Source organism: Oncorhynchus nerka, linkage group LG16, assembly GCF_034236695.1.
Source record: "Oncorhynchus nerka isolate Pitt River linkage group LG16, Oner_Uvic_2.0, whole genome shotgun sequence".
NCBI lineage: Eukaryota > Metazoa > Chordata > Actinopteri > Salmoniformes > Salmonidae > Oncorhynchus > Oncorhynchus nerka.
The window spans coordinates 37,390,863-37,414,326 of NC_088411.1; the positions used below are offsets into that span (position 1 = coordinate 37,390,863).

The 23,464-nt window shown below is 56.2% G+C and overlaps 1 protein-coding gene across 1 annotated transcript in view; it reads right to left on the reverse strand.

The window, feature by feature from the left end:
- The window catches only part of LOC115125341 (RNA binding protein fox-1 homolog 3-like), a 143,781-nt gene that overhangs the window by 16,534 nt on the left and 103,783 nt on the right, over positions 1-23,464 (reverse strand). The gene's annotated exons all lie outside the window — the stretch shown is intronic.

Genomic DNA, 23,464 nt, shown 5'->3' on the forward strand with positions numbered 1-23,464 from the left:
GATTGAGACAGAGGGAGTAGGGAGTGAGACTGAGGGAGTAGGGAGTGAGACTGAGGGAGTAGGGGAGACTGAGGGAGTAGGGAGTGAGACTGAGGGAGTAGGGATTGAGACTGAGGGAGTAGGGAGTGAGACTGAGGGAGTAGGGAGTGAGACTGAGGGAGTAGGGAGTGAGACTGAGGGAGTAGGGAGTGAAACTGAGGGAGTAGGGAGTGAGACTGAGGGAGTAGGGATTGAGACTGAGGGAGTAGGGATTGAGACAGAGGGAGTAGGGAGTGAGACTGAGGGAGTAGGGAGTGAGACTGAAGGAGTAGGGAGTGAGACTGAGGGAGTGGGGAGTGAGACTGAGGGAGTAGGGATTGAGACCGAGGGAGTAGGGTGTGAGACTGAGGGAGTAGGGGGTGAGACTGAGGGAGAAGGGAGGGAGACTGAGGGAGTAGGGAGTGAGACTGAGGGAGTAGGGAGTGAGACTGAGGGAGTAGGGAGTGAGACTGAGGGAGAAGGGAGTGAGACGGAGGGAGAAGGGAGTGAGACTGGGGGAGTAGGGGTTGAGACTGAGGGAGTAGGGAGTGAGATTGAGGGAGTAGGGAGTGAGATTTAGGGAGTAGGGAGTGAGACTGAATGAGTAGGGAGTGAGACTGAGGGAGAAGGGAGTGAGACTGAGGGAGTAGGGAGTGAGACTGAGGGAGTGAGACTGAGGGAGTAGGGGGTGAGACTGAGGGAGTAGGGAGAGATACTGAGGGAGTAGGGATTGAGACAGAGGGAGTAGGGAGTGAGACTGAGGAAGAAGGGAGTGAGACTGAGGGAGTAGGGAGTGAGACTGAGGGAGTAGGGAGTGAGACTGAGGGAGTAGGGAGTGAGACTGATGGAGTAGGGAGTGAGACTGAGGGAGACTGAGGGAGACTGAGGGAGACTGAGGGAGTAGGGAGGGAGACTGAGGGAGACTGAGGGAGACTGAGGGAGAAGGGAGTGAGACTGAGGGAGAGGGGAGTGAGACTGAGGAAGAAGGGAGTGAGACTGAGGGAGAAGAGAGTGAGACTGAGGGAGACTGAGGGAGACTGAGGGAGACTGAGGAAGAACGGAGTGAGACTGAGGGAGAAGGGAGTGAGACTGAGGGAGAAGGGAGTGAGACTGAGGGAGACTGAGGGAGACGGAGGGAGACTGAGGAAGACTGAGGGAGTAGGGAGTGAGACTGAGGAAGAAGGGAGTGAGACTGAGGAAGAAGGGAGTGAGACTGAGGGAGAAGGGAGTGAGACTGAGGGAGACTGAGGGAGACTGAGGGAGACTGAGGGAGAAGGGAGTGAGACTGAGGAAGAAGGGAGTGAGACTGAGGGAGAAGGGAGTGAGACTGAGGGAGACTGAGGGAGACTGAGGGAGAAGGGATTGAGACTGAGGGAATAGGGAGTGAGACGGAGGGAGTTGGGATTGAGACAGAGGGAGTAGGGAGTGAGACTGAGGGAGTAGGGAGTGAGACTGAGGGAGTAGGGGAGACTGAGGGAGTAGGGAGTGAGACTGAGGGAGTAGGGATTGAGACTGAGGGAGTAGGGAGTGAGACTGGGGTAGTAGGGAGTGAGACTGAGGGAGTAGGGAGTGAGACTGAGGGAGTAGGGATTGAGACTGAGGAAGTAGGGAGTGAGACTGAGGGAGTAGGGATTGAGACAGGGGGAGTAGGGAGTGAGACTGAGGGAGTGGAAAGTGAGACTGAGGGAGTAGGGATTGAAACAGAGGGATTAGGGAGTGAGACAGAGGGAGTAGGGAGTGAGACTGAGGGAGTAGGGATTGAGACTGAGGGAGTAGGGAGTGAGACTGAGGGAGTAGGGATTGAGACAGAGGGAGTAGGAATTGAGACTGAGGGAGTAGGGAGTGAGACTGAGGGAGCAGGGATTGAGACAGAGGGAGTAGGGAGTGAGACTGAGGGAGTAGGGAGTGAGACTGACGGAGTAGGGAGTGAGACTGATGGAGTGGGGAGTGAGACTGAGGGAGTAGGGAGTGAGACTGAGGGAGTAGGGAGTGAGATTGAGGGAGTAGGGATTGAAACTGAGGGAGTAGGGAGTGAGACTGAGGGAGTAAGGAGTGAGACTGATGGAGTAGGGATTGAGACAGAAGGAGTAGGGAGTGAGACTGAGAGAGTAGGGAGTGAGACTGAAGGAGTAGGGAGTGAGACTGAAGGAGTAGGGAGTGAGACTGAGAGTAGGGGAGGGAGACTGGGGAGTGAGACTGAGGAGTAGGGAGTGAGACTGAGGGAGTGGGGATGAGACTGAGGGGAGTAGGGATTGAGACCGAGGGAGTAGGGGGTGAGACTGAGGGAGTAGGGGGTGAGACTGAGGGAGAAGGGAGGGAGACTGAGGGAGGAGGGAGTGAGACTGAGGGAGAAGGGAGTGAGACTGAGGAAGAAGGGAGTGAGACGGAGGGAGAAGGGAGTGACACTGGGGGAGTAGGGGTTGAGACTGAGGGAGTAGGGAGTGAGATTGAGGGAGTAGGGAGTGAGATTTAGGGAGTAGGGAGTGAGACTGAATGAGTAGGGAGTGAGACTGAGGGAATAGGGAGTGAGATTTAGGGAGTAGGGAGTGAGACTGAGGGAGTAGGGAGTGAGACTGAGGGAGAAGGGAGTGAGACTGAGGGAGTGAGACTGAGGGAGTAGGGGGTGAGACTGAGGGAGTAGGGAGAGATACTGAGGGAGATGGGAGAGAGACTGAGGGAGTAGGGAGTGAGACTGAGGGAGTAGGGAGTGAGGCTGAGGGAGTAGGGAGTGAGACTGAGGGAGAAGGGAGTGAGACTGAGGGAGTAGGGAGTGAGACTGAGGGAGTAGGGAGTGACACTGAGGGAGTAGGGAGTGAGCCTGAGGGAGTAGGGAGTGAGACTGAGGAAGAAGGGAGTGAGACTGAGGAAGAAGGGAGTGAGACTGAGGGAGTAGGGAGTGAGACTGAGGGAGTAGGGAGTGAGACTGAGGGAGTAGGGAGTGAGACTGATGGAGTAGGGAGTGAGACTGAGGGAGACTGAGGGAGACTGAGGGAGACTGAGGGAGTAGGGAGGGAGACTGAGGGAGACTGAGGGAGACTGAGGGAGAAGGGAGTGAGACTGAGGGAGAGGGGAGTGAGACTGAGGAAGAAGGGAGTGAGACTGAGGGAGAAGAGAGTGAGACTGAGGGAGACTGAGGGAGACTGAGGGAGACTGAGGGAGTAGGGAGTGAGACTGAGGGAGACTGAGGGAGACTGAGGGAGACTGAGGAAGAACGGAGTGAGACTGAGGGAGAAGGGAGTGAGACTGAGGGAGAAGGGAGTGAGACTGAGGGAGACTGAGGGAGACGGAGGGAGACTGAGGAAGACTGAGGGAGTAGGGAGTGAGACTGAGGAAGAAGGGAGTGAGACTGAGGGAGAAGGGAGTGAGACTGAGGGAGACTGAGGGAGACTGAGGGAGACTGAGGGAGAAGGGAGTGAGACTGAGGAAGAAGGGAGTGAGACTGAGGGAGAAGGGAGTGAGACTGAGGGAGACTGAGGGAGACTGAGGGAGAAGGGATTGAGACTGAGGGAATAGGGAGTGAGACGGAGGGAGTTGGGATTGAGACAGAGGGAGTAGGGAGTGAGACTGAGGGAGTAGGGAGTGAGACTGAGGGAGTAGGGATTGAGACTGAGGGAGTAGGGAGTGAGACTGGGGTAGTAGGGAGTGAGACTGAGGGAGTAGGGAGTGAGACTGAGGGAGTAGGGATTGAGACTGAGGAAGTAGGGAGTGAGACTGAGGGAGTAGGGATTGAGACAGGGGGAGTAGGGAGTGAGACTGAGGGAGTGGAAAGTGAGACTGAGGGAGTAGGGATTGAAACAGAGGGAGTAGGGAGTGAGACAGAGGGAGTAGGGAGTGAGACTGAGGGAGTAGGGATTGAGACTGAGGGAGTAGGGAGTGAGACTGAGGGAGTAGGGATTGAGACAGAGGGAGTAGGAATTGAGACTGAGGGAGTAGGGAGTGAGACTGAGGGAGCAGGGATTGAGACAGAGGGAGAGGGGAGACAGAGGGAGTAGGGAGACTGAGGGAGTAGGGAGTGAGACTGACGGAGTAGGGAGTGAGACTGACGGAGTAGGGAGTGAGACTGATGGAGTGGGGAGTAAGACTGAGGGAGTAGGGATTGAGACTGAGGGAGTAGGGAGTGAGACTGAGGGAGTAGGGAGTGAGATTGAGGGAGTAGGGATTGAAACTGAGGGAGTAGGGAGTGAGACTGAGGGAGTAGGGATTGAGACAGAGGGAGTAGGAATTGAGACTGAGGGAGTAGGGAGTGAGACTGAGGGAGCAGGGATTGAGACAGAGGGAGTAGGGAGTGAGACTGAGGGAGTAGGGAGTGAGACTGACGGAGTAGGGAGTGAGACTGATGGAGTGGGGAGTGAGACTGAGGGAGTAGGGATTGAGACTGAGGGAGTAGGGAGTGAGACTGAGGGAGTAGGGAGTGAGATTGAGGGAGTAGGGATTGAAACTGAGGGAGTAGGGAGTGAGACTGAGGGAGTAAGGAGTGAGACTGAGGGAGTAGGGATTGAGACAGAAGGAGTAGGGAGTGAGACTGAGAGAGTAGGGAGTGAGACTGAAGGAGTAGGGAGTGAGACTGAGGGAGTGGGGAGTGAGACTGAGGGAGTAGGGATTGAGACTGAGGGAGTAGGGTGTGAGACTGAGGGAGTAGGGTGTGAGACTGAGGGAGAAGGGAGGGAGACTGAGGGAGTAGGGAGTGAGACTGACGGAGTAGGGAGTGAGACTGATGGAGTGGGGAGTGAGACTGAGGGAGTAGGGATTGAGACTGAGGGAGTAGGGAGTGAGACTGAGGGAGTAGGGATTGAGACTGACGGAGTAGGGAGTGAGACTGATGGAGTGGGGAGTGAGACTGAGGGAGTAGGGATTGAGACTGAGGGAGTAGGGAGTGAGACTGAGGGAGTAGGGAGTGAGATTGAGGGAGTAGGGATTGAAACTGAGGGAGTAGGGAGTGAGACTGAGGGAGTAAGGAGTGAGACTGAGGGAGTAGGGATTGAGACAGAAGGAGTAGGGATTGAGACAGGAGGAGTGAGACTGATAGAGTAGGGAGTGAGACTGAAGGAGTAGGGAGTGAGACTGAGGGAGTGGGGAGTGAGACTGAGGGAGTAGGGATTGAGACTGAGGGAGTAGGGTGTGAGACTGAGGGAGTAGGGTGTGAGACTGAGGGAGAAGGGAGGGAGACTGAGGGAGTAGGGAGTGAGACTGAGGGAGTAGGGAGTGAGACTGAGGGAGTAGGGAATGAGACTGAGGGAGTAGGGAGTGAGACTGAGGAAGAAGGGAGTGAGACTGAGGGAGCAGGGAGTGAGACTGAGGGAGTAGGGGTTGAGACTGAGGGAGTAGGGAGTGAGATTGAGGGAGTAGGGAGTGAGATTTAGGGAGTAGGTAGTGAGACTGAATGAGTAGGGAGTGAGACTGAGGGAATAGGGAGTGAGATTTAGGGAGTAGGGAGTGAGACTGAGGGAGTAGGGAGTGAGACTGAGGGAGAAGGGAGTGAGACTGAGGGAGAAGGGAGTGAGACTGAGGGAGTGAGACTGAGGGAGACTGAGGGAGGGGGTGAGACTGAGGGAGTAGGGAGAGATACTGAGGGAGATGGGAGAGAGACTGAGGGAGTAGGGAGTGAGACTGAGGGAGTAGAGAGTGAGGCTGAGGCTGAGGGAGTAGGGAGTGAGACTGAGGGAGAAGGGAGTGAGACTGAGGGAGTAGGGAGTGAGACTGAGGGAGTAGGGATTGAGACAGGGGGAGTAGGGAGTGAGACTGAGGGAGTGGGGAGTGAGACTGAGGGAGTAGGGATTGAAACAGAGGGAGTAGGGAGTGAGACAGAGGGAGTAGGGAGTGAGACTGAGGGAGTAGGGATTGAGACTGAGGGAGTAGGGATTGAGACAGAGGGAGTAGGAATTGAGACTGAGGGAGTAGGGAGTGAGACTGAGGGAGCAGGGATTGAGACAGAGGGAGTAGGGAGTGAGACTGAGGGAGTAGGGAGTGAGACTGACGGAGTAGGGAGTGAGACTGATGGAGTGGGGAGTGAGACTGAGGGAGTAGGGATTGAGACTGAGGGGGTAGGGAGTGAGACTGAGGGAGTAGGGAGTGAGATTGAGGGAGTAGGGATTGAAACTGAGGGAGTAGGGAGTGAGACTGAGGGAGTAGGGAGTGAGACTGAGGGAGTAGGGATTGAGACAGAGGGAGTAGGGAGTGAGACTGAGGGAGTAGGGAGTGAGACTGAAGGAGTAGGGAGTGAGACTGAGGGAGTGGGGAGTGAGACTGAGGGAGTAGGGATTGAGACTGAGGGAGTAGGGTGTGAGACTGAGGGAGTAGGGGGTGAGACTGAGGGAGAAGGGAGGGAGACTGAGGGAGTAGGGAGTGAGACTGAGGGAGTAGGGAGTGAGACTGAGGGAGTAGGGATTGAGACAGAGGGAGTAGGGAGTGAGACTGAGGGAGTAGGGAGTGAGACTGAAGGAGTAGGGAGACTGAGACTGAGGGAGTGGGGAGTGAGACTGAGGGAGTAGGGATTGAGACTGAGGGAGTAGGGAGTGAGACTGAGGGAGAGGGGGTGAGACTGAGGAGAAGGGAGGGAGACTGAGGGAGTAGGGAGTGAGACTGAGGGAGTAGGGAGGAGACTGAGGGAGTAGGGAATGAGACTGAGGGATTAGGGAGTGAGACTGAGGAAGAAGGGAGGAAGAAGGGAGTGAGACTGAGGGAGAAGGGAGTGAGACTGAGGGAATAGGGGTTGAGACTGAGGGAGTAGGGAGTGAGATTGAGGGAGTAGGGAGTGAGATTTAGGGAGTAGGTAGTGAGACTGAATGAGTAGGGAGTGAGACTGAGGGAATAGGGAGTGAGATTTAGGGAGTAGGGAGTGAGACTGAGGGAGTAGGGAGTGAGACTGAGGGAGAAGGGAGTGAGACTGAGGGAGAAGGGAGTGAGACTGAGGGAGTGAGACTGAGGGAGTAGGGGGTGAGACTGAGGGAGTAGGGAGAGATACTGAGGGAGATGGGAGAGAGACTGAGGGAGTAGGGAGTGAGACTGAGGGAGTAGGGAGTGAGGCTGAGGCTGAGGGAGTAGGGAGTGAGACTGAGGGAGAAGGGAGTGAGACTGAGGGAGTAGGGAGTGAGACTGAGGGAGTAGGGAGTGACACTGAGGGAGTAGGGAGTGAGCCTGAGGGAGTAGGGAGTGAGACTGAGGAAGAAGGGAGTGAGACTGAGGAAGAAGGGAGTGAGACTGAGGGAGAAGGGAGTGAGACTGAGGGAGTAGGGGTTGAGACTGAGGGAGTAGGGAGTGAGATTGATGGAGTAGGGAGTGAGATTTAGGGAGTAGGTAGTGAGACTGAATGAGTAGGGAGTGAGACTGAGGGAATAGGGAGTGAGATTTAGGGAGTAGGGAGTGAGACTGAGGGAGTAGGGAGTGAGACTGAGGGAGAAGGGAGTGAGACTGAGGGAGAAGGGAGTGAGACTGAGGGAGTGAGACTGAGGGAGTAGGGAGAGATACTGAGGGAGATGGGAGAGAGACTGAGGGAGTAGGGAGTGAGACTGAGGGAGTAGGGAGTGAGGCTGAGGCTGAGGGAGTAGGGAGTGAGACTGAGGGAGAAGGGAGTGAGACTGAGGGAGTAGGGAGTGAGACTGAGGGAGTGAGACTGAGGGAGTAGGGGGTGAGACAGGGGGAGTAGGGAGTGAGACTGAGGGAGTAGGGATTGAGACAGGGGGAGTAGGGAGTGAGACTGAGGGAGTGGGGAGTGAGACTGAGGGAGTAGGGATTGAAACAGAGGGAGTAGGGAGTGAGACAGAGGGAGTAGGGAGTGAGACTGAGGGAGTAGGGATTGAGACTGAGGGAGTAGGGAGTGAGACTGAGGGAGTAGGGATTGAGACAGAGGGAGTAGGAATTGAGACTGAGGGAGTAGGGAGTGAGACTGAGGGAGTAGGGAGTGAGACTGAGGGAGTAGGGAGTGAGACTGACGGAGTAGGGAGTGAGACTGATGGAGTGGGGAGTGAGACTGAGGGAGTAGGGTTTGAGACTGAGGGAGTAGGGAGTGAGACTGAGGGAGTAGGGGGTGAGACTGAGGGAGACGGGAGGGAGACTGAGGGAGTAGGGAGTGAGACTGAGGGAGTAGGGAGTGAGACTGAGGGAGTAGGGAGTGAGACTGAGGGAGTAGGGAGTGAGACTGAGGGAGTAGGGATTGAGACTGAGGGAGTATGGAGTGAGACTGAGGGAGTAGGGAGTGAGATTGAGGGAGTAGGGATTGAAACTGAGGGAGTAGGGAGTGAGACTGAGGGAGTAGGGAGTGAGACTGAGGGAGTAGGGATTGAGACAGAGGGAGTAGGGAGTGAGACTGAGGGAGTAGGGAGTGAGACTGAAGGAGTAGGGAGTGAGACTGAGGGAGTGGGGAGTGAGACTGAGGGAGTGGGGAGTGAGACTGAGGGAGTAGGGATTGAGACCGAGGGAGTAGGGTGTGAGACTGAGGGAGTAGGGGGTGAGACTGAGGGAGAAGGGAGGGAGACTGAGGGAGTAGGGACTGAGGGAGTAGGAGGAGACTGAGGGAGAAGGGAGGAGACTGAGGAGAAGGGAGTGAGACTGAGGGAGTAGGGATTGAGACTGAGGGAGTAGGGGAGACTGAGGGAGGAGTGAGACAGAGGGAGTAGGGATTGAGACTGAGGGAGTAGGGAGATTGAGACTGAGGGAGTAGGGAGGAGACTGAGGGAGTAGGGAGTGAGACTGACGGAGTAGGGAGTGAGACTGATGGAGTGGGGAGTGAGACTGAGGGAGTAGGGTTTGAGACTGAGGGAGTAGGGAGTGAGACTGAGGGAGTAGGGGGTGAGACTGAGGGAGACGGGAGGGAGACTGAGGGAGTAGGGAGTGAGACTGAGGGAGTAGGGAGAGACTGAGGGAGTAGGGGTGAGACTGAGGGAGTAGGGGAGTGAGACTGAGGGAGATTTAGGGGATTGAGACTGAGGGAGTATGGAGTGAGACTGAGGGAGTAGGGAGTGAGATTGAGGGAGTAGGGATTGAAACTGAGGGAGTAGGGAGTGAGACTGAGGGAGTAGGGAGTGAGACTGAGGGAGACGGGGGATTGAGACAGAGGAGTAGGGAGTGAGACTGAGGGAGTAGGGGAGGAGACTGAAGGAGTAGGGAGATTGAGACTGAGGGAGTGGGGAGTGAGACTGAGGGAGTGGGGAGTGAGACTGAGGGAGTAGGGACTGAGGAGGGAGTAGGGGTGAGACTGAGGGAGTAGGGGGTGAGACTGAGGGAGAAGGGAGGGAGACTGAGGGAGTAGGGAGTGAGACTGAGGGAGAAGGGAGTGAGACTGAGGAAGAAGGGAGTGAGACTGAGGGGAGGAGAAGGAGGACACTGGGGAGTAGGGGTGAGACTGAGGGAGTAGGGAGGAGATTGAGGGAGTAGGGAGTGAGAGATTTAGGGAGAGGGAGTGAGACTGAATGAGTAGGGAGTGAGACTGAGGGAATAGGGAGGGAGATTTAGGAGTAGGGAGTGAGACTGAGGGAGTAGGGGAGTGAGACTGAGGGAGAAGGGAGGAGACTGAGGGAGAAGGGAGTGAGACTGAGGGAGAGGGAGAGACTGAGGGAGTAGGGGGGGTGAGACTGAGGGAGTAGGGAGAGATACTGAGGGAGATGAGGGAGAGAGACTGAGGGAGTAGGGAGTGAGACTGAGGGAGTAGGGAGTGAGGCTGAGGGAGTAGGGAGTGAGACTGAGGGAGAAGGGAGTGAGACTGAGGGAGTAGGGAGTGAGACTGAGGGAGAGGGAGTGACACTGAGGGAGTAGGGAGGAGCCTGAGGGAGTAGGGAGTGAGACTGAGGAAGAAGGGAGTGAGACTGAGGAAGAAGGGAGGAGACTGAGGGAGACTAGGGAGTGAGACTGAGGGAGTAGGGAGTGAGACTGAGGGAGTAGGGAGTGAGACTGATGGAGAAGGGAGTGAGACTGAGGGAGAAGAGAGTGAGACTGAGGGAGACTGAGGGAGACTGAGGGAGTAGGGAGTGAGACTGAGGGAGACTGAGGGAGACTGAGGGAGACTGAGGAAGAGGGAGTGAGACTGAGGGAGAAGGGAGTGAGACTGAGGGAGAAGGGAGTGAGACTGAGGGAGACTGAGGGAGACGGAGGGAGACTGAGGAAGACTGAGGGAGTAGGGAGTGAGACTGAGGAAGAAGGGAGTGAGACTGAGGGAGAAGGGAGTGAGACTGAGGGAGACTGAGGGAGACTGAGGGAGACTGAGGGAGAAGGGAGTGAGACTGAGGAAGAAGGGAGTGAGACTGAGGGAGAAGGGAGTGAGACTGAGGGAGACTGAGGGAGTAGGGATTGAGACAGAGGGAGTAGGAATTGAGACTGAGGGAGTAGGGAGTGAGACTGAGGGAGTAGGGAGTGAGACTGAGGGAGTAGGGAGTGAGACTGACGGAGTAGGGAGTGAGACTGATGGAGTGGGGAGTGAGACTGAGGGAGTAGGGTTTGAGACTGAGGGAGTAGGGAGTGAGACTGAGGGAGTAGGGGGTGAGACTGAGGGAGACGGGAGGGAGACTGAGGGAGTAGGGAGTGAGACTGAGGGAGTAGGGAGTGAGACTGAGGGAGTAGGGAGTGAGACTGAGGGAGTAGGGAGTGAGACTGAGGGAGTAGGGATTGAGACTGAGGGAGTATGGAGTGAGACTGAGGGAGTAGGGAGTGAGATTGAGGGAGTAGGGATTGAAACTGAGGGAGTAGGGAGTGAGACTGAGGGAGTAGGGATTGAGACAGAGGGAGTAGGGAGTGAGACTGAGGGAGTAGGGAGTGAGACTGAAGGAGTAGGGAGTGAGACTGAGGGAGTGGGGAGTGAGACTGAGGGAGTGGGGAGTGAGACTGAGGGAGTAGGGATTGAGACCGAGGGAGTAGGGTGTGAGACTGAGGGAGTAGGGGGTGAGACTGAGGGAGAAGGGAGGGAGACTGAGGGAGTAGGGAGTGAGACTGAGGGAGAAGGGAGTGAGACTGAGGAAGAAGGGAGTGAGACGGAGGGAGAAGGGAGTGACACTGGGGGAGTAGGGGTTGAGACTGAGGGAGTAGGGAGTGAGATTGAGGGAGTAGGGAGTGAGATTTAGGGAGTAGGGAGTGAGACTGAATGAGTAGGGAGTGAGACTGAGGGAATAGGGAGGGAGATTTAGGGAGTAGGGAGTGAGACTGAGGGAGTAGGGAGTGAGACTGAGGGAGAAGGGAGTGAGACTGAGGGAGTGAGACTGAGGGAGTAGGGGGTGAGACTGAGGGAGTAGGGAGAGATACTGAGGGAGATGGGAGAGAGACTGAGGGAGTAGGGAGTGAGACTGAGGGAGTAGGGAGTGAGACTGAGGGAGTAGGGAGTGAGGCTGAGGGAGTAGGGAGTGAGACTGAGGGAGAAGGGAGTGAGACTGAGGGAGTAGGGAGTGAGACTGAGGGAGTAGGGAGTGACACTGAGGGAGTAGGGAGTGAGCCTGAGGGAGTAGGGAGTGAGACTGAGGAAGAAGGGAGTGAGACTGAGGAAGAAGGGAGTGAGACTGAGGGAGTAGGGAGTGAGACTGAGGGAGTAGGGAGTGAGACTGAGGGAGTAGGGAGTGAGACTGATGGAGTAGGGAGTGAGACTGAGGGAGACTGAGGGAGACTGAGGGAGACTGAGGGAGTAGGGAGGGAGACTGAGGGAGACTGAGGGAGACTGAGGGAGAAGGGAGTGAGACTGAGGGAGAGGGGAGTGAGACTGAGGAAGAAGGGAGTGAGACTGAGGGAGAAGAGAGTGAGACTGAGGGAGACTGAGGGAGACTGAGGGAGTAGGGAGTGAGACTGAGGGAGACTGAGGGAGACTGAGGGAGACTGAGGAAGAACGGAGTGAGACTGAGGGAGAAGGGAGTGAGACTGAGGGAGAAGGGAGTGAGACTGAGGGAGACTGAGGGAGACGGAGGGAGACTGAGGAAGACTGAGGGAGTAGGGAGTGAGACTGAGGAAGAAGGGAGTGAGACTGAGGGAGAAGGGAGTGAGACTGAGGGAGACTGAGGGAGACTGAGGGAGACTGAGGGAGAAGGGAGTGAGACTGAGGAAGAAGGGAGTGAGACTGAGGGAGAAGGGAGTGAGACTGAGGGAGACTGAGGGAGACTGAGGGAGAAGGGATTGAGACTGAGGGAATAGGGAGTGAGACGGAGGGAGTTGGGATTGAGACAGAGGGAGTAGGGAGTGAGACTGAGGGAGTAGGGAGTGAGACTGAGGGAGTAGGGGAGACTGAGGGAGTAGGGAGTGAGACTGAGGGAGTAGGGATTGAGACTGAGGGAGTAGGGAGTGAGACTGGGGTAGTAGGGAGTGAGACTGAGGGAGTAGGGAGTGAGACTGAGGGAGTAGGGATTGAGACTGAGGAAGTAGGGAGTGAGACTGAGGGAGTAGGGATTGAGACAGGGGGAGTAGGGAGTGAGACTGAGGGAGTGGAAAGTGAGACTGAGGGAGTAGGGATTGAAACAGAGGGAGTAGGGATTGAGACAGAGGGAGTAGGGAGTGAGACTGAGGGAGTAGGGATTGAGAGGAGTAGGGAGTGAGACTGAGGGAGTAGGGATTGAGACAGAGGGAGTAGGAATTGAGACTGAGGGAGTAGGGAGTGAGACTGAGGGAGCAGGGATTGAGACAGAGGGAGTAGGGAGTGAGACTGAGGGAGTAGGGAGTGAGACTGAGGAGTAGGGAGGAGACTGATGGAGTGGGGAGTGAGACTGAGGGAGTAGGGATTGAGACTGAGGGAGTAGGGAGTGAGACTGAGGGAGTAGGGAGGAGATTGAGGGAGAAGGGATTGAAACTGAGGGAGTAGGGAGTGAGACTGAGGGAGTAAGAGGTGAGACTGAGGGAGAGGGAGAGATACTGAGGGAGATGAGGGGAGAGAGACTGAGGGAGAGGGAGTGAGACTGAGGGAGTAGGGAGTGAGACTGAGGGAGTAGGGAGTGAGACTGAGGGAGTAGGGAGTGAGACTGAGGGAGAAGGGAGTGAGACTGAGGGAGTAGGGAGTGAGACTGAGGGAGTAGGGAGTGAGACTGAGGGAGTAGGGAGGAGAGCCTGAGGGAGTAGGGAGTGAGACTGAGGAAGAAGGGAGTGAGACTGAGGAAGAAGGGAGTGAGACTGAGGGAGTAGGGAGTGAGACTGAGGGAGAGGGAGTGAGACTGAGGGAGTAGGGAGGAGACTGAGGGAGTAGGGAGTGAGACTGAGGGAGACTGAGGGAGACTGAGGGAGACTGAGGGAGTAGGGAGGGAGACTGAGGGAGACTGAGGGAGACTGAGGAGAAGGGAGTGAGACTGAGGGAGAGGGAGTGAGACTGAGGAAGAAGGGAGTGAGACTGAGGGAGAAGAGAGTGAGACTGAGGGAGACTGAGGGAGACTGAGGGAGTAGGGAGTGAGACTGAGGGAGACTGAGGGAGACTGAGGGAGACTGAGGAAGAACGGAGTGAGACTGAGGGAGAAGGGAGTGAGACTGAGGGAGAAGGGAGTGAGACTGAGGGAGACTGAGGGAGACGGAGGGAGACTGAGGAAGACTGAGGGAGTAGGGAGTGAGACTGAGGAAGAAGGGAGGAGACTGAGGGAGAAGGGAGTGAGACTGAGGGAGACTGAGGGAGACTGAGGGAGACTGAGGGAGAAGGGAGGAGACTGAGGAAGAAGGGAGTGAGACTGAGGGAGAAGGGAGTGAGACTGAGGGAGACTGAGGGAGACTGAGGGAGAAGGGATTGAGACTGAGGGAATAGGGAGTGAGACGGAGGGAGTTGGGATTGAGACAGAGGGAGTAGGGAGGAGACTGAGGGAGAGGGAGGAGACTGAGGGAGTAGGGGAGACTGAGGGAGTAGGGAGTGAGACTGAGGGAGTAGGGATTGAGACTGAGGGAGTAGGGAGTGAGACTGGGGTAGTAGGGAGTGAGACTGAGGGAGTAGGGAGTGAGACTGAGGGAGTAGGGATTGAGACTGAGGAAGTAGGGAGTGAGACTGAGGGAGTAGGGATTGAGACAGGGGGAGTAGGGAGTGAGACTGAGGGAGTGGGGAGACTGAGGGAGTAGGGATTGAAACAGAGGGAGTAGGGAGTGAGACAGAGGGAGTAGGGAGTGAGACTGAGGGAGTAGGGATTGAGACTGAGGGAGTAGGGAGTGAGACTGAGGGAGTAGGGATTGAGACAGAGGGAGTAGGAATTGAGACTGAGGGAGTAGGGAGGAGACTGAGGGAGCAGGGATTGAGACAGAGGGAGTAGGGAGTGAGACTGAGGGAGTAGGGAGTGAGACTGAGGGAGTAGGGAGTGAGACTGATGGAGTGGGGAGTGAGACTGAGGGAGTAGGGATTGAGACTGAGGGAGTAGGGAGTGAGACTGAGGGAGTAGGGAGTGAGATTGAGGGAGTAGGGATTGAAACTGAGGGAGTAGGGAGGAGACTGAGGGAGGGAGTGAGACTGAGGGAGTAGGGATTGAGACAGAAGGAGTAGGGAGAGAGACTGAGAGAGTAGGGAGTGAGACTGAAGGGAGTAGGGAGTGAGACTGAGGGGTGGGGAGTGAGACTGAGGGAGTAGGGATTGAGACTGAGGGAGTAGGGGTGTGAGACTGAGGGAGTAGGGAGTGAGACTGAGGGAGAAGGGAGGGAGACTGAGGGAGTAGGGAGGAGACTGAGGAGTAGGGAGTGAGACTGATGGAGTGGGGAGTGAGACTGAGGGAGTAGGGATTGAGACTGAGGGAGTAGGGAGTGAGACTGAGGGAGTAGGGATTGAGACTGAGGGAGTAGGGAGTGAGACTGATGGAGTGGGGAGTGAGACTGAGGGAGTAGGGATTGAGACTGAGGGAGTAGAGACTGAGGGAGTAGGGAGTGAGATTGAGGGAGTGAAACTGAGGGAGTAGGGAGTGAGACTGAGGGGAGTAAGGAGGAGACTGAGGAGAGGGATTGAGAGGGAGTAGGGAGTGAGACTGAGAGAGTAGGGAGTGAGACTGAGTAGGGAGACTGAGGGAGTGGGGAGTGAGACTGAGGGAGTAGGGATTGAGACTGAGGGAGTAGGGAGTGAGACTGAGGGAGGGAGAGGGAGTGAGACTGAGGGAGTAGGGAGACTGAGACTGAGGAGTGGAGAGGTAGGGGTGAGACTGAGGGAGAGGGGGTGAGACTGAGGGAGAGAGGGGGAGACTGAGGGAGTGAGACTGAGGGAGTAGGGAGTGAGACTGAGGGAGTAGGGAGTGAGACTGAGGAAGAAGGGAGTGAGACTGAGGGAGCAGGGAGTGAGACTGAGGGAGTAGGGGTTGAGACTGAGGGAGTAGGGAGTGAGATTGAGGGAGTAGGGAGTGAGATTTAGGGAGTAGGTAGTGAGACTGAATGAGTAGGGAGTGAGACTGAGGGAATAGGGAGTGAGATTTAGGAGTAGGGAGTGAGACTGAGGGAGTAGGGAGTGAGACTGAGGGAGAAGGGAGTGAGACTGAGGGAGAAGGGAGTGAGACTGAGGGAGTGAGACTGAGGGAGTAGGGGGTGAGACTGAGGGGGTAGGGAGAGATACTGAGGGAGATGGGAGAGAGACTGAGGGAGTAGGGAGTGAGACTGAGGGAGTAGAGAGTGAGGCTGAGGCTGAGGGAGTAGGGAGTGAGACTGAGGAGAAGGGAGTGAGACTGAGGGAGTAGGGAGGACTGAGGGAGAGGGACTGAGACTGAGGGAGTGGGGAGTGAGACTGAGGGAGTAGGGATTGAGACTGAGGGGTAGGGAGTGAGACTGAGGGAGTAGGGAGTGAGATTGAGGGAGTAGGGATTGAAACTGAGGGAGTAGGGAGTGAGACTGAGGGAGTAGGGAGTGAGACTGAGGGAGTAGGGATTGAGACAGAGGGAGTAGGGAGTGAGACTGAGGGAGTAGGGAGTGAGACTGAAGGAGTAGGGAGTGAGACTGAGGGAGTGGGGAGTGAGACTGAGGGAGTAGGGATTGAGACTGAGGGAGTAGGGTGTGAGACTGAGGGAGTAGGGGGTGAGACTGAGGGAGAAGGGAGGGAGACTGAGGGAGTAGGGAGTGAGACTGAGGGAGTAGGGAGTGAGACTGAGGGAGTAGGGAATGAGACTGAGGGATTAGGGAGTGAGACTGAGGAAGAAGGGAGTGAGACTGAGGGAGAAGGGAGTGAGACTGAGGGAATAGGGGTTGAGACTGAGGGAGTAGGGAGTGAGATTGAGGGAGTAGGGAGTGAGATTTAGGGAGTAGGTAGTGAGACTGAATGAGTAGGGAGTGAGACTGAGGGAATAGGGAGTGAGATTTAGGGAGTAGGGAGTGAGACTGAGGGAGTAGGGAGGAGACTGAGGGAGAAGGAGTGAGACTGAGGGAGACTGAGACTGAGGGAGGAGGGAGACTGGGAGACTGAGGGAGTAGGGAGAGATACTGAGGGAGATGGGAGAGAGACTGAGGAGTAGGGAGTGAGACTGAGGGAGAGGGAGTGAGGCTGACTGAGGGAGAGGGAGTGAGACTGAGGGAGAAGGGGAGACTGAGGGAGAGGGAGGAGACTGAGGGAGTAGGGAGTGAGACTGAGGAGAAGGGAGTGAGACTGAGGGAGAAGGGAGTGAGACTGAAGGGAGGAGACTGAGGGAAGAAGGGAGTGAGACTGAGGGAGAAGGGAGTGAGACTGAGGAGTAGGGAGTGAGACTGAGGGAGACAGAGGGGGAGATTGATGGAGTAGGGAGGAGATTTAGGGAGTAGGAGTGAGACTGAATGAGAGGGAGGAGACTGAGGGAATAGGGAGTGAGACTGAGGGACTGAGGGAGTAGGGAGTGAGACTGAGGAGAAGGGAGTGAGACTGAGGGAGAGGAGACTGAGGGAGTAGGGAGGACACTGAGGGAGTAGGGAGTGAGCCTGAGGGAGAAGGGAGTGAGACTGAGGAAGAAGGGAGTGAGACTGAGGAAGAAGGGAGTGAGACTGAGGGAGTAGGGGTTGAGACTGAGGGAGTAGGGAGTGAGATTGATGGAGTGGGGGAGATTTAGGAGTAGGTAGTGAGACTGAATGAGTAGGGAGTGAGACTGAGGGAATAGGGAGTGAGATTGAGGGAGTAGGGAGTGAGACTGAGGAGAGGGAGTGAGACTGAGGGAGAAGGGAGTGAGACTGAGGGAGAAGGGAGTGAGACTGAGGGAGTGAGACTGAGGGAGTAGGGAGAGAGACTGAGGGAGATGGGAGAGAGACTGAGGGAGTAGGGAGTGAGACTGAGGAGTAGGGAGTGAGACTGAGGCTGAGGGAGTAGGGAGTGAGACTGAGGGAGAAGGGAGTGAGACTGAGGAGTAGGGAGGAGACTGAGGGAGTGAGACTGAGGGAGTAGGGGGTGAGACAGGGGGAGTAGGGAGTGAGACTGAGGGAGTAGGGATTGAGACAGGGGGAGTAGGGAGTGAGACTGAGGGGAGTGGGGAGTGAGACTGAGGGAGTAGGGATTGAGACAGAGGGAGTAGGGAGTGAGACAGAGGGAGTAGGGAGTGAGACTGAGGGAGTAGGGATTGAGACTGAGGGAGTAGGGAGTGAGACTGAGGGAGTAGGGATTGAGACAGAGGGAGTAGGAATTGAGACTGAGGGAGTAGGGAGTGAGACTGAGGGAGTAGGGAGTGAGACTGAGGGAGTAGGGAGTGAGACTGACGGAGTAGGGAGTGAGACTGATGGAGTGGGGAGTGAGACTGAGGGAGTAGGGTTTGAGACTGAGGGAGTAGGGAGTGAGACTGAGGGAGTAGGGAGTGAGATTGAGGGAGTAGGGATTGAAACTGAGGGAGTAGGGAGTGAGACTGAGGGAGTAGGGAGTGAGACTGAGGGAGTAGGGATTGAGACAGAGGGAGTAGGGAGTGAGACTGAGGGAGTAGGGAGTGAGACTGAAGGAGTAGGGAGTGAGACTGAGGGAGTGGGGAGTGAGACTGAGGGAGTAGGGATTGAGACTGAGGGAGTAGGGAGTGAGATTTAGGGAGTAGGTAGTGAGACTGAATGAGTAGGGAGTGAGACTGAGGGAATAGGGAGTGAGATTTAGGGAGTAGGGAGTGAGACTGAGGTAGTAGGGAGTGAGACTGAGGGAGAAGGGAGTGAGACTGAGGGAGAAGGGAGTGAGACTGAGGGAGTGAGACTGAGGGAGTAGGGGGTGAGACTGAGGGAGTAGGGAGAGATACTGAGGGAGATGGGAGAGAGACTGAGGGAGTAGGGAGTGAGACTGGGAGTAGGGAGTGAGACTGAGGCTGAGGGGAGTAGGGAGGAGACTGAGGGAGAAGGGAGAGACTGAGGGAGTAGGGAGTGAGACTGAGGGAGTAGGGAGTGACACTGAGGGAGTAGGGAGTGAGCCTGAGGGAGTAGGGAGTGAGACTGAGGAAGAAGGGAGTGAGACTGAGGAAGAAGGGAGTGAGACTGAGGGAGAAGGGAGTGAGACTGAGGGAGTAGGGAGTGAGACTGAGGGAGTAGGGAGTGAGACTGAGGGAGTAGGGATTGAGACAGAGGGAGTAGGGAGTGAGACTGAGGGAGTAGGGAGTGAGTGAAGGAGTAGGGAGTGAGACTGAGGGAGTGGGGAGTGAGACTGAGGGAGTAGGGATTGAGACCGAGGGAGTAGGGTGTGAGACTGAGGGAGTAGGGGGTGAGACTGAGGGAGAAGGGAGGGAGACTGAGGGAGTAGGGAGTGAGACTGAGGGAGTAGGGAGTGAGACTGAGGGAGTAGGGAATGAGACTGAGGGAGTAGGGAGTGAGACTGAGGAAGAAGGGAGTGAGACTGAGGGAGAAGGAGTGAGACTGAGGGAGTAGGGGTTGAGACTGAGGAGTAGGGAGTGAGATTGAGGGAGTAGGGAGTGAGATTTAGGGAGTAGGGAGAGGGAGTGAGACTGAATGAGTAGGGAGTGAGACTGAGGGAATAGGGAGTGAGATTTAGGGAGTAGGGAGTGAGACTGAGGGAGTAGGGAGTGAGACTGGGGGAGAAGGGAGTGAGACTGAGGGAGAAGGGAGTGAGACTGAGGGAGTGAGACTGAGGGAGTAGGGGGTGAGACTGAGGGAGTAGGGAGTGAGACAGAGGGAGTAGGGAGTGAGACTGAGGGAGTAGGGAGTGAGACTGAGGGAGTGGGGAGTGAGACTGAGGGAGTAGGGATTGAGACCGAGGTAGTAGGGTGTGAGACTGAGGGAGTAGGGGGTGAGACTGAGGGAGAAGGGAGTGAGACTGAGGGAGTAGGGAGTGAGACTGAGGGAGTAGGGAGTGAGACTGAGGGAGTAGGGAGTGAGACTGAGGAAGAAGGGAGTGAGACGGAGGGAGAAGGGAGTGAGACTGGGGGAGTAGGGGTTGAGACTGAGGGAGTAGGGAGTGAGATTGAGGGAGTAGGGAGTGAGATTTAGGGAGTAGGTAGTGAGACTGAATGAGTAGGGAGTGAGACTGAGGGAATAGGGAGTGAGATTTAGGGAGTAGGGAGTGAGACTGAGGGAGTAGGGAGTGAGACTGAGGGAGAAGGGAGTGAGACTGAGGGAGTGAGACTGAGGAGTAGGGGGTGAGACTGAGGGAGTAGGAGAGATACTGAGGGAGATGGGAGAGAGACTGAGGGAGTAGGGAGTGAGACTGAGGGAGTAGGGAGTGAGGCTGAGGGAGTAGGGAGTGAGGCTGAGGGAGAAGGGAGTGAGACTGAGGGAGTAGGGAGTGAGACTGAGGGAGTAGGGAGTGACACTGAGGGAGTAGGGAGTGAGCCTGAGGGAGTAGGGAGTGAGACTGAGGAAGAAGGGAGTGAGACTGAGGAAGAAGGGAGTGAGACTGAGGGAGAAGGGAGTGAGACTGAGGGAGTAGGGAGTGAGACTGATGGAGTAGGGAGTGAGACTGAGGGAGTAGGGATTGAGACCGAGGTAGTAGGGTGTGAGACTGAGGGAGTAGGGGGTGAGACTGAGGGAGAAGGGAGGGAGACTGAGGGAGTAGGGAGTGAGACTGAGGGAGACTGAGGGAGACTGAGGGAGACTGAGGGAGACTGAGGGAGACTGAGGGAGACTGAGGGAGTAGGGAGTGAGACTGAGGGAGACTGAGGGAGACAGAGGGAGACTGAGGAAGAAGGGAGTGAGACTGAGGGAGAAGGGAGTGAGACTGAGGAAGAAGGGAGTGAGACTGAGGGAGAAGAGAGTGAGACTGAGGGAGACTGAGGGAGACTGAGGGAGACTGAGGGAGACTGAGGGAGTAGGTAGTGAGACTGAGGGAGACTGAGGGAGTAGGGAGTGAGACTGAGGGAGACTGAGGGAGACTGAGGGAGACAGAGGAAGAAGGGAGTGAGACTGAGGGAGAAGGGAGTGAGACTGAGGAAGAAGGGAGTGAGACTGAGGGAGAAGAGAGTGAGACTGAGGGAGCCTGAGGGAGACTGAGGGAGACTGAGGGAGTAGGGAGTGAGACTGAGGGAGACTGAGGGAGACTGAGGAAGAACGGAGTGAGACTGAGGGAGAAGGGAGTGAGACTGAAGGAGACTGAGGGAGACTGAGGGAGACTGAGGGAGAAGGGAGTGAGACTGAGGGAGACTGAGGGAGACTGAGTGAGACTGAGTGAGACTGAGGGAGAAGGGAGTGAGACTGAGGGAGACTGAGGAAGAAAGGAGTGAGACTGAGGGAGAAGGGAGTGAGACTGAGGGAGAAGGGAGTGAGACTGAGGAAGAAGGGAGTGAGACTGAGGGAGAAGGGAGTGAGACTGAGGGAGACTGAGGGAGAAGGGAGTGAGACTGAGGAAGAAGGGAGTGAGACTGAGGGAGAAGGGAGTGAGACTGAGGGAGACTGAGGGAGACTGAGGGAGACTGAGGGAGAAGGGAGTGAGACTGAGGGAGACTGAGTGAGACTGAGTGAGACTGAGGGAGAAGGGAGTGAGACTGAGGGAGACAGGGAGAAGGGAGTGAGACTGAGGGAGACTGAGGGAGACTGAGGGAGAAGGGAGTGAGACTGAGGGAGACTGAGGGAGAAGGGAGTGAGACTGAGGGAGACTGAGGGAGACTGAGGGAGTAGGGGGGGAGACTGAGGGAGAAGGGAGTGAGACTGAGGGAGACTGAGGGAGACTGAGGGAGTAGGGGTTGAGACTGAGGGAGTAGGGAGTGAGATTTAGGGAGTAGGGAGTGAGACTGAGGGAGTAGGGAGTGAGACTGAGGGAGAAGGGAGTGAGACTGAGGGAGAAGGGAGTGAGACTGAGGGAGTGAGACTGAGGGAGTATGGGGTGAGACTGAGGGAGTAGGGAGAGAGACTGGGGGAGATGGGAGAGAGACTGAGGGAATAGGGAGTGAGACTGAGGGAGTAGGGAGTGAGGCTGAGGGAGTAGGGGGTGAGACTGAGGGAGAAGGGAGTGAGACTGAGGGATTAGGGAGTGAGACTGAGGGCGTAGGGAGTGAGACTGAGGAAGAAGGGAGTGATACTGAGGAAGAAGGGAGTGAGACTGAGGGAGAAGGGAGTGAGACTGAGGGAGTAGGGAGTGAGACTGAGGGAGTAGGGAGTGAGACTGAGGGAGTAGGGAGTGAGACTGAGGGAGACTGGGGGAGACTGAGGGAGACTGAGGGAGTAGGGAGTGAGACTGAGGGAGACTGAGGGAGACTGAGGGAGACTGAGGGAGACTGAGGAAGAAGGGAGTGAGACTGAGGGAGAAGGGAGTGAGACTGAGGAAGAAGGGAGTGAGACTGAGGGAGAAGAGAGTGAGACTGAGGGAGACTGAGGGAGACTAGGGGGAGACTGAGGGAGGGAGAGAGACTGAGGGGAGATTGAGGGAGGAGACTGAGGGGAGTGAGGAGGAGACTGAGGGAATGAGGGAGAAGGGAGTGAGATTTAGGGAGGAGACTAGGGGAGACTGAGGGAGTAGGGGAGACTGAGGGAGTAGGGAGTGAGACTGAGGGAGAAGGGAGTGAGACTGAGGGAGAAGGGAGTGAGACTGAGGGAGTGAGACTGAGGGAGTAGGGGGTGAGACTGAGGGAGTAGGGAGAGAGACTGAGGGAGTAGGGAGTGAGACTGAGGGAGTAGGGAGTGAGACTGCGGGAGTAGGGAGTGAGACTGAGGGATTAGGGAGTGAGACTGAGGGAGTAGGGAGTGAGACTGAGGAAGAAGGGAGTGAGACTGAGGGAGAAGGGAGTGAGACTGGGGGAGTAGGGAGTGAGACTGAGGGAGTAGGGAGTGAGACTGAGGGAGTAGGGTTTGAGACTGAGGGAGACTGAGGGAAACTGAGGGAGACTGAGGGAGTAGGGAGTGAGACTGAGGGAGACTGAGAAAGACTGAGGGAGATTGAGGGAGACTGAGGAAGAAGGGAGTGAGACTGAGGGAGAAGGGAGTGAGACTGAGGAAGAAGGGAGTGAGACTGAGGGAGAAGAGAGTGAGACTGAGGTTGACTGAGGGAGACTGAGGGAGTAGGGAGTGAGACTGAGGGAGAAGGGAGTGAGATTGAGGGAGACAGGGAGAAGGGAGTGAGACTGAGGGAGACTGAGGGAGACTGAGGGAGAAGGGAGTGAGACTGAGGGAAACTGAGGGAGACTGAGAGAGACTGAGGGAGACTGAGGGAGAAGGGAGTGAGACTGAGGGAGACAGGGAGAAGGGAGTGAGACTGAGGGAGACTGAGGGAGACTGAGGGAGACTGAGGGAGACGGGAGTGAGACTGAGGGAAACTGAGGGAGACTGAGAGAGACTGAGGGAGACTGAGGGAGAAGGGAGTGAGACTGAGGGAGACTGAGGGAGTAGGGAGTGAGACTGAGGGAGAAGGGAGTGAGACTGAGGGAGAAGGGAGTGAGACTGAGGGAGACTGATGGAGTCTGAGGGAGACTGAGGGAGACTGAGGAAGACTGAGGGAGTAGGGAGTGAGACTGAGGAAGAAGGGAGTGAGACTGAGGGAGAAGGGAGTGAGACTGAGGGAGACTAAGGGAGACTGAGGGAGACTGAGTGAGACTGAGGGAGAAGGGAGTGAGGCTGAGGGAGACAGGGAGAAGGGAGTGAGACTGAGGGAGACTGAGGGAGACTGAGGGAGACTGAGGGAGACTGAGGGAGACTGAGGGAGAAGGGAGTGAGACTGAGGGAAACTGAGGGAGACTGAGAGAGACTGAGGGAGTAGGGAGTGAGACTGAGGGAGAAGGGAGTGAGACTGAGGGAGAAGGGAGTGAGACTGAGGGAGACTGATGGAGTCTGAGGGAGACTGAGGGAGACTGAGGAAGACTGAGGGAGTAGGGAGTGAGACTGAGGAAGAAGGGGATGAGACTGAGGGAGAAGGGAGTGAGACTGAGGGAGACTAAGGGAGACTGAGGGAGACTGAGGGAGAAGGGAGTGAGACTGAGGAAGAAGGGAGTGTGACTGAGGGAGAAGGGAGTGAGACTGAGGGAGACTGAGGGAGACTGAGGGAGAAGGGAGTGAGACTGAGGGAGACTGAGGGAGACTGAGTGAGACTGAGTGAGACTGAGGGAGAAGGGAGTGAGACTGAGGGAGAAGGGAGTGAGACTGAGGGAGACTGAGGGAGACTGAGGGAGAAGGGAGTGAGACTGAGGGAAACTGAGGGAGACTGAGGGAGAAGGGAGTGAGACTGAGGGAGACTGGGGGAGACTGAGGGAGAAGGGAGTGAGAC